Genomic DNA, 9,247 nt, shown 5'->3' on the forward strand with positions numbered 1-9,247 from the left:
TTTGATAATTGGACAACAAACCAGGATCAGTAGGACAGGATTTTTGTATCCATCTTTGATGAGAGATCAGGGCCAGATTCTAGCTTGTGGCCCCGGTGTCAGTCTGGCATCTGATCCGAGTTGGATTCCTGATCTCAGTGACCCCTTGTAGGAAGGTGAGATTTCTTCCTTTCCTCCCACTGTCTCCCCCCCAATCTAGGATCAATGCTGATATCACCCATGATATTCAACAGCCTTAATGCCCCCGAACTAAGAGCACTTACCTTGTGTCCTCTTCAGCTGCTGAAACACAAACAGCCAGAGAGTCTGAGCTAAGCCCCGAGGTCTAGGAACCGGGATCCAGGCTCTCCTGAGAAAAGTTGGATGAACTTTGGCCATTTGTAGGGCTGAGCCTTGCCCTCCCACTCCGGGAAATCTGGAATGCCCTGGCATTCTGCCTCCAATTGGACTCTGGCGTCAGCAGAACTTCTTGGCCTTGCCCGGGATTTGCAGGACATGATTTTTCTTTCCCAACCGGATAGTGAAAAGCAAAGCAGACCTCCCTGAACTGTTCAGTGTCGCCAACCTCATAAATTCATAGATTCATAGATACTAAGGTCAGAAAGGACCATTCTGATCATCTAGTCTGACCTGCACAACGCAGGCCACAGAATCTCACCCACCCACTCCTGCGAAAAAACCTCACCTATGTCTGAGCTATTGAAGTCCTCAAATCGTGGTTTAAAGACTTCAAGGAGCAGAGAATCCTCCAGCAAGTGACCCGTGCCCCATGCTACAGAGGAAGGCGGAAAAACCTCCAGGGCCTCTTCCAATCTGCCCTGGAGGAAAATTCCTTCCCGACCCCAAATATGGCGATCAGCTGAACCTGAGCATGTGGGCAAGATTCACCAGCCAGATACTACAGAAATTCTTCCTGGGTAATTCAGATCCCACCCATCTAATATCCCATCACAGGCCATTAGGCCTATTTACCATGAATATTTAAAGATCAATTAATTACCAAATCACATTATCCCATCATACCCATCTCCTCCATAAACTTATCGTGTTTAATCTTAAAGCCAGACAGATCTTTTGCCCTCACTGCTTCCCTTGGAAGGCTATTCCAAAACTTCACTCCTCTGATGGTTAGCCCTGGTCTACACTAGGCGCTGAGGTCGAATTTAGCAGCGTTAATTGATGTAATCCTGCACCCGTCCACATGACGAAGCCCTTTTTTTCGACTTAAAGGGCTCTTAAAATAGATTTCCTTACTCCACCCCCGACAAGGGGATTAGCACTGAAATCGGTTTTGCTGGGTCGAATTTGGGGTACTGTGGACACAATTAGATGGTATTGGCCTCCAGGAGCTATCCCAGAGTGCTCCATTGTGACTGCTCTGGACAGCGCTCTCAACTCAGATGCACTGACCAGGTAGACAGGAAAAGGCCCGCAAACTTTTGAATTTCAATTTCCTGTTTGGCCAGTGTGGCAAGCTGCAGGTGACCATGCAGAGCTCATCAGCAGAGGTGGCCATGATGGAGTCCCAGAATCGCAAAAGAGCTCCAGCATGGACCGAACGGGAGGTACGGGATCTGATCGCTGTATGGGGAGAGGAATCCGTGCTATCAGAACTACGTTCCACTTTTTGAAATGCCAAAACATTTGTGAAAATCTCCCAGGGCATGAAGGACAGAGGCCATAACAGGAACCCGAAGCAGTGCCGCGTGAAGCTTAAGGAGCTGAGGCAAGCCTATCAGAAAACCAGAGAGGCGAACGGCTGCTCCGGGTCAGAGCCCCAAACATGCCGCTTCTATGATGAGCTGCATGCCATTTTAGGGGGTTCAGCCACCACTACCCCAGCCGTGTTGTTTGACTCCTTCAGTGGAGATGGAGGCAACACGGAAGCAGGTTTTGGGGACGAGGAAGACGATGATGAGGAGGCTGTAGATAGCTCACAGCAAACAAGCAGAGAAACCGGTTTTCCTGACAGCCAGGAACTGTTTCTCACCCTGGACCTGGAGCCGGGGGTAGGGGCTGAAAGAAGGGGTGCGGACCGGAGGAAGGTAGCAGCTGGAGAAAGCTTTGCTGCAACGGGGCCTCACTTCAGATTTCAGTGGGAAGGGGGCAGCTTTTGGAGGGGTGGCCACCGGGCCGAATTTGAGTGGCCTTGCGACCCTGTGCGCCTGCCTGCGTTGCCAGTCTGCAAAATGATCTGCTGGAGGCGCAATTCTGGATTTCAGGTGTCGGAGGGAGACGCTGGGCCTCTCTGCCAGCACTTGGCTACCCCCTGCGCCCAGGTTGAAATATGGGATACAAGTCATCCCGGGTCGATTTAGTACGAGACAGTCCTTCATGACGTGGGACTGATGGCAACCCTGCACCAGGGCCACAGCAGCCCCTGTTGGCCAGAGACCGGATTACTACAATTACTGCAATTATCCCCTCTACTTCCCCATCACCGGCTTCGCAGCTAAGTCCTGGACAGCTTTAGAACGAGCCCGGAGGGTCCATGAGTAAGAAATCAGCTGAGAGTAAAATTTATGTTTATTCAAACATACAGGTCACATTAAGTCCATCATTACCTTTGTGTGTTGCTTTTGATGAAAGGCAGAAAGTGTGCACAGGCACTCCTGACAGCCCCTAGCCCCAAAAGCGTGATTTGGAAGGTCTTCTCTAAAGCAGAGGCCGGGAACCTACAGCCCACGGGCCAGATTTGGCCTGTTGCTAAATTTCATCCGGCCCGCAGCACCACTCCCCTCCGCCACCGTGGGGATGGAGCCACAAGCGCCGATTCGTCCCGCCATGGCGGGAAGCCCCGAGCCTCTGCGCAGAGCCACGATGTAGCGAAGCGAAGACTCACCGGTGCGGCGCCTCCTGCTGGTCATCTGGGAATTAGCTCTTTTCCAGCCTCGGAGCACCCCTCTGCTGGCTGATGTCTCGCCTGCCTCAGGCCCCATGTCCCTCCCGGACCTCGGTGCCCCTTAACCTGGGGTTCTGCCCACCACAGTACCCCACGCTCTGGGTCTCCCCTCCCTCTATCCCTACCTTGCCTCAGTGGCTACTGCCAGTCCTCATCTGGCCCCCTCTCATGGGGGCTAACTGCAAACAGTAATGGCCACTCATCATTGGCAAGGGGGTCAGACCAGGTGCCTCTGCCTAACCCCGGGTACATCTCTGCAACCGCAGTACCTGCTTTGGCTTTTGCAAGATCTGCAGCCTGGGGCTTTGCCAGGCTGGAGCTCCCCAGCATCTCTTGCCTTTCCCCAGCCCTAGAGAGAGACTGACTCAGTGTCTGGCTCATAGCCCTTTTATAGGGCCAGCTGTGGCCTGATTGGGTGTGGCCCCAGCTGTGGCTGCTTCCCCAATTTTTCCACCAGAGCGGGGTAACTGCCCCGATACACACGGGAACTAGGAGTGCGGAGAGTGCTGCAACACCCCGCAGGGTTTGCGTGGGGTTGCAGTCGCCGGCCCTGTGCCCAGGGTCCTGGCTGGCTGCCATACCCCTGCCCGAGCTCTGCCCCCGGCCCCACAGGCAGGTTCCCATCTACTGGCCCCACACCCGAGGCTCTGCTCCTGCCCCCAGCTGTGGTCCCAGCCTCAGCCCCCTTATCCCTGTCTGCGTCCCAATCCCCCTTCCGGAGCCATGGCCCAGTCTTGGCCTCAGCTCTGGGGAGAGGGGGCACAGACAGGGGTAATGGGGGTGCCAGGTAAAAAGTTTGGGGACCACTGGCTTTCAGCACCCCCACTGTAAAATTTGTTACAGGCTCAGCCTGCTGTGGGGGAAAGCCCCGAGCCTCCACGCCCCCTCTCTGTCCCCCTGCGGGTGAGTGGCCTGTGATTGATTTTTTTCTGTGGGTCAATGGTCCGTGATAGAAAAAAGATTCCCCAGCCCTGCTCTAGAGCAAGAGAGGGACTTTGATGACACAGGAGGCCTTGCAGACAAAAAATCCAAACAAATATAGTTCAAAAACAGTTAATTCAGCAGGAAGCTCAAGCTAAGGTTAACGTTCATAGCTGCTAAAGAAGGAAACCCCCCAGGAAGTCTGAATGTAGGACCCTAACCCAGTGTGTATGTGCTGTATTGAGAGCTGAGTAGGGAATTCATAGGTTCCAAATGATTAGTTGACTGTCTCCATCCACAGTCATTGTCCCTAAGAGATTTCCCCAGTTCCGTCAATTATCCGTGTAATATATGTGAGAAAATCCCCAGGTGACTGTTTATTACCTTTGAATTTCTTCATTATGGTCTCCAGAGATGCAGTTCTTTGAGAAGATTCCCAGCTTCTCCATTTCAGTTCAGAAGAAAAGGCCACTGGGTTCTGAAACTTCTCCCTCTCACATCTGCAGAACAACCCAGTGTTACTCGTTGTGGAGTCTGATCATATTTGTGTTTTACTAAAATGTATTTCATTCTAGTGAATGGTTGTAGCTCAGCCGACCCTGGAGAATTAAATTCTCTATTGTCCCAGGAATACGTCCAATACCAACTTGGACACTACGAGCTTCCCCTCCATTTTGGTGAGACTGATACTGGAAAACTGCATCCAGTTCTGGTGTCCCAATTTTAAAATGGATGTTGAAAAAGTGGAGACGGTGCAGAGAAGACCCACAAAAATGATTTGAGGGCTGGTAAAAATGCCTCGCACGGAGAGAACCCTGGCACTTGAGTCTGGGGTACAAATACCGTCACGGGGAGAATAGACTTGGTACTAAAGGGCTCCTCAGTTGAGCAAACAAAGGCATGACAAGGACCAATTGCTGGAAGCTGAAGACAGAGAAATTCAAATGGGAAACCAGACAGACATTTTTAAGAGTGCGGGTGGATTAACCATTGGAAGAAACTGCTAAGGGAAGTGGTGGAGTCTCCATTTCTTTACAGGGCACCAGAACAGGGGGGCCATGGCCCCATCACTTTTAAAAGTGAGAGAGCTCTGCTCTCTCCCTTTGTACCTGCCTTAAAGACAAGTGATGGGGGGGGTGGAGAGGAGTGAGTAGTGGGAAGGGTCTCGGGGGAAGAGGTGGAGCAGGGGTGGGGCCATGGTTTCGGCACTGGTAGCCCCCACTTCCAGGGAGCTTCAAGCGTTACTGTCTGTTGATGTCTTTAAATCTAGACTTAATGGTTTTCTGGAAGGTGCTTTAGTCAATACACATTAGGATTTAGTCAAATAAAAGTTATTTTGCTGAATACAGGAATAACTGGGTGAAATTTAAGGACCTGGGATACAAAGGCACCGAGTCCGTGGGTGCTCCATGGCTGGAGCACCCATAGAAAAAAAATTGTGGGTGCTCAGCACCCACCAGCAGCCCCACAATCAGCTTCCCCCCTACTCCCCAGTGCCTCCCGCCTGCTAGCGGGCCCTGCCCATCAACTCCTTCCCCTGCCTCCCAGCGCCTCCCGCCCACCGCGGATCAGCTGTTCAGCAACAGGCAGGATGCGCATGGGAGGGGGTGGGGGGGATCAAGGGTGGGAAGAGGCTGGGCAGGGCAAGAAGAGGCAGGCCGGGACCTTGGGGGAAGGGGTGGAGGGGCGGCAGGGCCTGTGGCAGAGCGGGGGTCAAACACTACCGGGGGAATGAGAAAGTCGGAGACTGTGCTGTGATATACAGGGGCCAAATGTGATAATCTTACGGTCCTTTCTGCCCTTCAACTTTATGCATTTATGAAACTCAGTAATACCATGTGGCAATGAGTTCCACGGGTTAATGAACTGTGTACAAAAAAGTATTTCCTTTTCTCAGCTTAATGCTAGTTGCCTTTCAGTGTCACAGAACGTCCCCTTGGTCTTGTATTGTGAGTGTGGGTAAGCAGGATCACCTGACTTACATCCTGTACACCATTTAAGTGAGATAATTAGGGACAATCCTTGTGGTGATGTAGATACCCATCGTACCAGGACCTGGAGTGAGACCCACTAACCCATTTCAAAGATAATTTATGTTTTTATCTTGTTCTTTGGATACGTACAATGGTCAGTCCACTAGCACAGGAGTTCTCAGCTTACAAAGGCTGGTGTGTGTCCACCCCACACTGGGGAAGGCAAACTACGTAATGAACTTGCACTGCCAAGGGAGCCTTGAGCAGTGTGAGTCGGTGCAGTTCTGGGGGGCAGGGCTGGAGCTGGGGGGAACTGGCTGGCGCCTTCTATTGCTGCTTCATCAATGGCTGGGAGCTGAGTCGTGTAACACAGCTCGGCGTGTCCCTGCACGTGGGTGTCTGTGTCAGCGCAGGGCCTGTCAGGCTTGTAGCTTGACATCAGCATCACAGGGCGAGAGGCAGCCCAGGTCGGGGATTTGGAGGGCTCAGCAGTCCCACCGTCCAGGCTGCACCCCGGGAACCCCGTCACGCTGATGTAAATCTCCCTTGTTGCAAATTAAAGCGATTACTTCATGTTCTAGCCTCAGTGGACTTGAAGAACAACTGATCACCGCTCTGTGCAGAACAGCCTCAGACATATCTGGAGACTGTTATCAGGCCCTGCCTGAGTCTTCTCTTCTCGAGACTAAACACACCCATTTATTGCAACCCTTTCCTCACAGCTCATCCATTCAAAACCTCTGATCATTTCTGTTGCTCTCCTCTGAACTCGCTCCAATTTGTCCACATCTTTCTGAAAGTGCGGTGCCCAAAACTGAACACGATATTCCAGCTGAGGTCTCGCCGTGGCAAGAAGGGTGGAACAACGTCCTCCTGTGTCTTACATACAACACTCCTGTTAATACATCTGTGGTGGGGTGTTCACCCCACATCAGCCCCCCAAAAGAGTGAGGGAAGCTGAGAAAGAGGAGATGAGCGAGACAGGCCACACGGGAGGGGTTTAGGGCAGAGATGCAACCCCTGATTGAACGACGAAGCTCAGCTGAGCGGGGAGGGCTGGGCTAGTATAAAGCCAGGAAGCTGGCAACAGAAAGTGGGTGCGGTGGGGAAGTCTGCAGCCACCCGTGTGCGTTGGAAAGGGAAGGAGGGAACCCAGGGGAAGAGCAGGATGCTGGAAGCCTGGCCCTGGGGGAAGGGAGTACTTAGAATCACAGGGCTAGAAGGGACTGCCAGGGTCATCTCGTCTAACCCCTCTAAGAGAGAAGGATGGAGAAGAAAGCCTCTGGGAGGTGAGCAGGGAGCAGCCCAAAGCTCTCCAAAAAGACCTTGAGTACAATATTTTACTACTGAGAACTGATTACTAGCATGCTGTTATTAACCCATTCCAGCCCAGAACCAGTTTTTAAACACCAAGAAGGACCTGGGACACATGGTTCCAAAGTGGCCCATAGGATGAAATTTATAAACATAGCACTTTACCTTGTGGACAATATTTGACCACTGAGAACCCATTACTAGCACACGGTCATTAACCTGTTCGAGGCCAGAACCATTTTTTAACGCTAATAGGAACCAGGAATACACAGTTCCGAAGTAGCAAAGGGATAAAATTTATACATACAGCACATTACCTTGAGGACAATAGTTTAGGAATAAGAACCGATTAGTAGCACGCTTTTGTTAACCCATTCCAGCCCAGAACCACTTTTTAACACCAATAGTGTCCTGGAACAATCAGTTCTGAAGTGGCACGGATATAGAAAATTATTACTTATTGTAGATAGAGGTGAGAATACATAATGCTAATGAAAAACCCATGTAATTTATTTTTTATGGGGCATTCCAGGTAATAATTAGCTTTATTACTAAAGCCGCACAGAACACACGGTTTCAAAGAGACACAGGAATGGCATTTTGATAAATAAAATTGTTGCCAAAAAGAGCAGATACTGTGGCAGATACTTAAGAACAACATTTTAGTAATGAGACCAGACTAATAAAACATTGCTGTTAACCTGAGTTTGCCCAGAACCTCCTTTTTAACTCCAAAAAGGACCCAGAACACACAGTTCTGAAGTGACTTATGGGACCAAAACGATACGCATAATACAACTAACTGAGAATAACGCGATCCCGAGAAATCCTTTTCTGAACACACCTCCAAGGGCCAGTTACCGGCAAAAAATAGCTTTATTTTCTGTGGTGGCCCAATGGACCAAAATAATTCACATACAGTGGGGTGTCATCTGTAAATGCACGTCTGCATTGCATGCCCGACCGCCTGTGCATTATCTAACTGGTGGCCTGCAGGCTGGGTCCAACACACGGGACGATTCTGTCCGGCCCCGATGTAGGACAAAATGGTGTCCTTCACACAGCAGGACCTCGCACACAGTGCATGCGAGATCATGTTTACACCACATGGAGGATGCCATTTTCGATTGCCTACGACATGCAAATGAGTTGTTACATGCCTTACTAAAACTGTCATGGCCTGAGACTGTACACGTAATACAACTAACTGGGTACAACACTACAGAAAACCTTTGCGGAAGCCACCTTTAGGTGCCCGTTCCAAGCTCCAACTAGCTTTATAAATAAAACTGCCCAGAACACTGGGTTTGAAAGAGACACAGGGAACAAAAATATGCCAGAAACACATCTCGATAAATAAAATTGTGGAAAAAACAGTGGATAGTGCTACAGACACTTCAGAACGATTTTTTTTATGAGAACTAATTACACACGGTTATTAACCCTTTCTAACTCAGAACCTTTTATTTGAACACAAAAAAGGACCTGAAACACATGGTTCCAAAAGCGCCCCTCAGACAGAGACAAACACCTACAAGATCTCTATCATGCATTCCTACAACTACAATACCCACCTGCTGAAGTGAAGAAACAGATTGACAGAGCCAGAAGAGTACCCAGAAGTCACCTACTACAGGACAGGCCCAACAAAGAAAATAACAGAACGCCACTAGCCATCACCTTCAGCCCCCAACTAAAACCTCTCCAACGCATCATCAAGGATCTACAACCTATCCTGAAGGACGACCCATCACTCTCACAGATCTTGGGAGACAGGCCAATCCTTGCTTACAGACAGCCCCCCAATCTGAAGCAAATACTCACCAGCAACCACACACCACACAACAGAACCACTAACCCAGAAACCTATCCTTGCAACAAAGCCCGTTGCCAACTCTGTCCACATATCTATTCAGGGGACACCATCACAGGGCCTAATCACATCAGCCACACTATCAGAGGCTCGTTCACCTGCGCATCTACCAATGTGATATATGCCATCATGTGCCAGCAATGCCCCTCTGCCATGTACATTGGCCAAACTGGACAGTCTCTACGTAAAAGAATGAATGGACACAAATCAGACGTCAAGAATTATAACATTCAAAAACCAGTTGGAGAACACTTCAATCTCTCT

This window comes from Dermochelys coriacea, chromosome 14, assembly GCF_009764565.3.
Source record: "Dermochelys coriacea isolate rDerCor1 chromosome 14, rDerCor1.pri.v4, whole genome shotgun sequence".
NCBI lineage: Eukaryota > Metazoa > Chordata > Testudines > Dermochelyidae > Dermochelys > Dermochelys coriacea.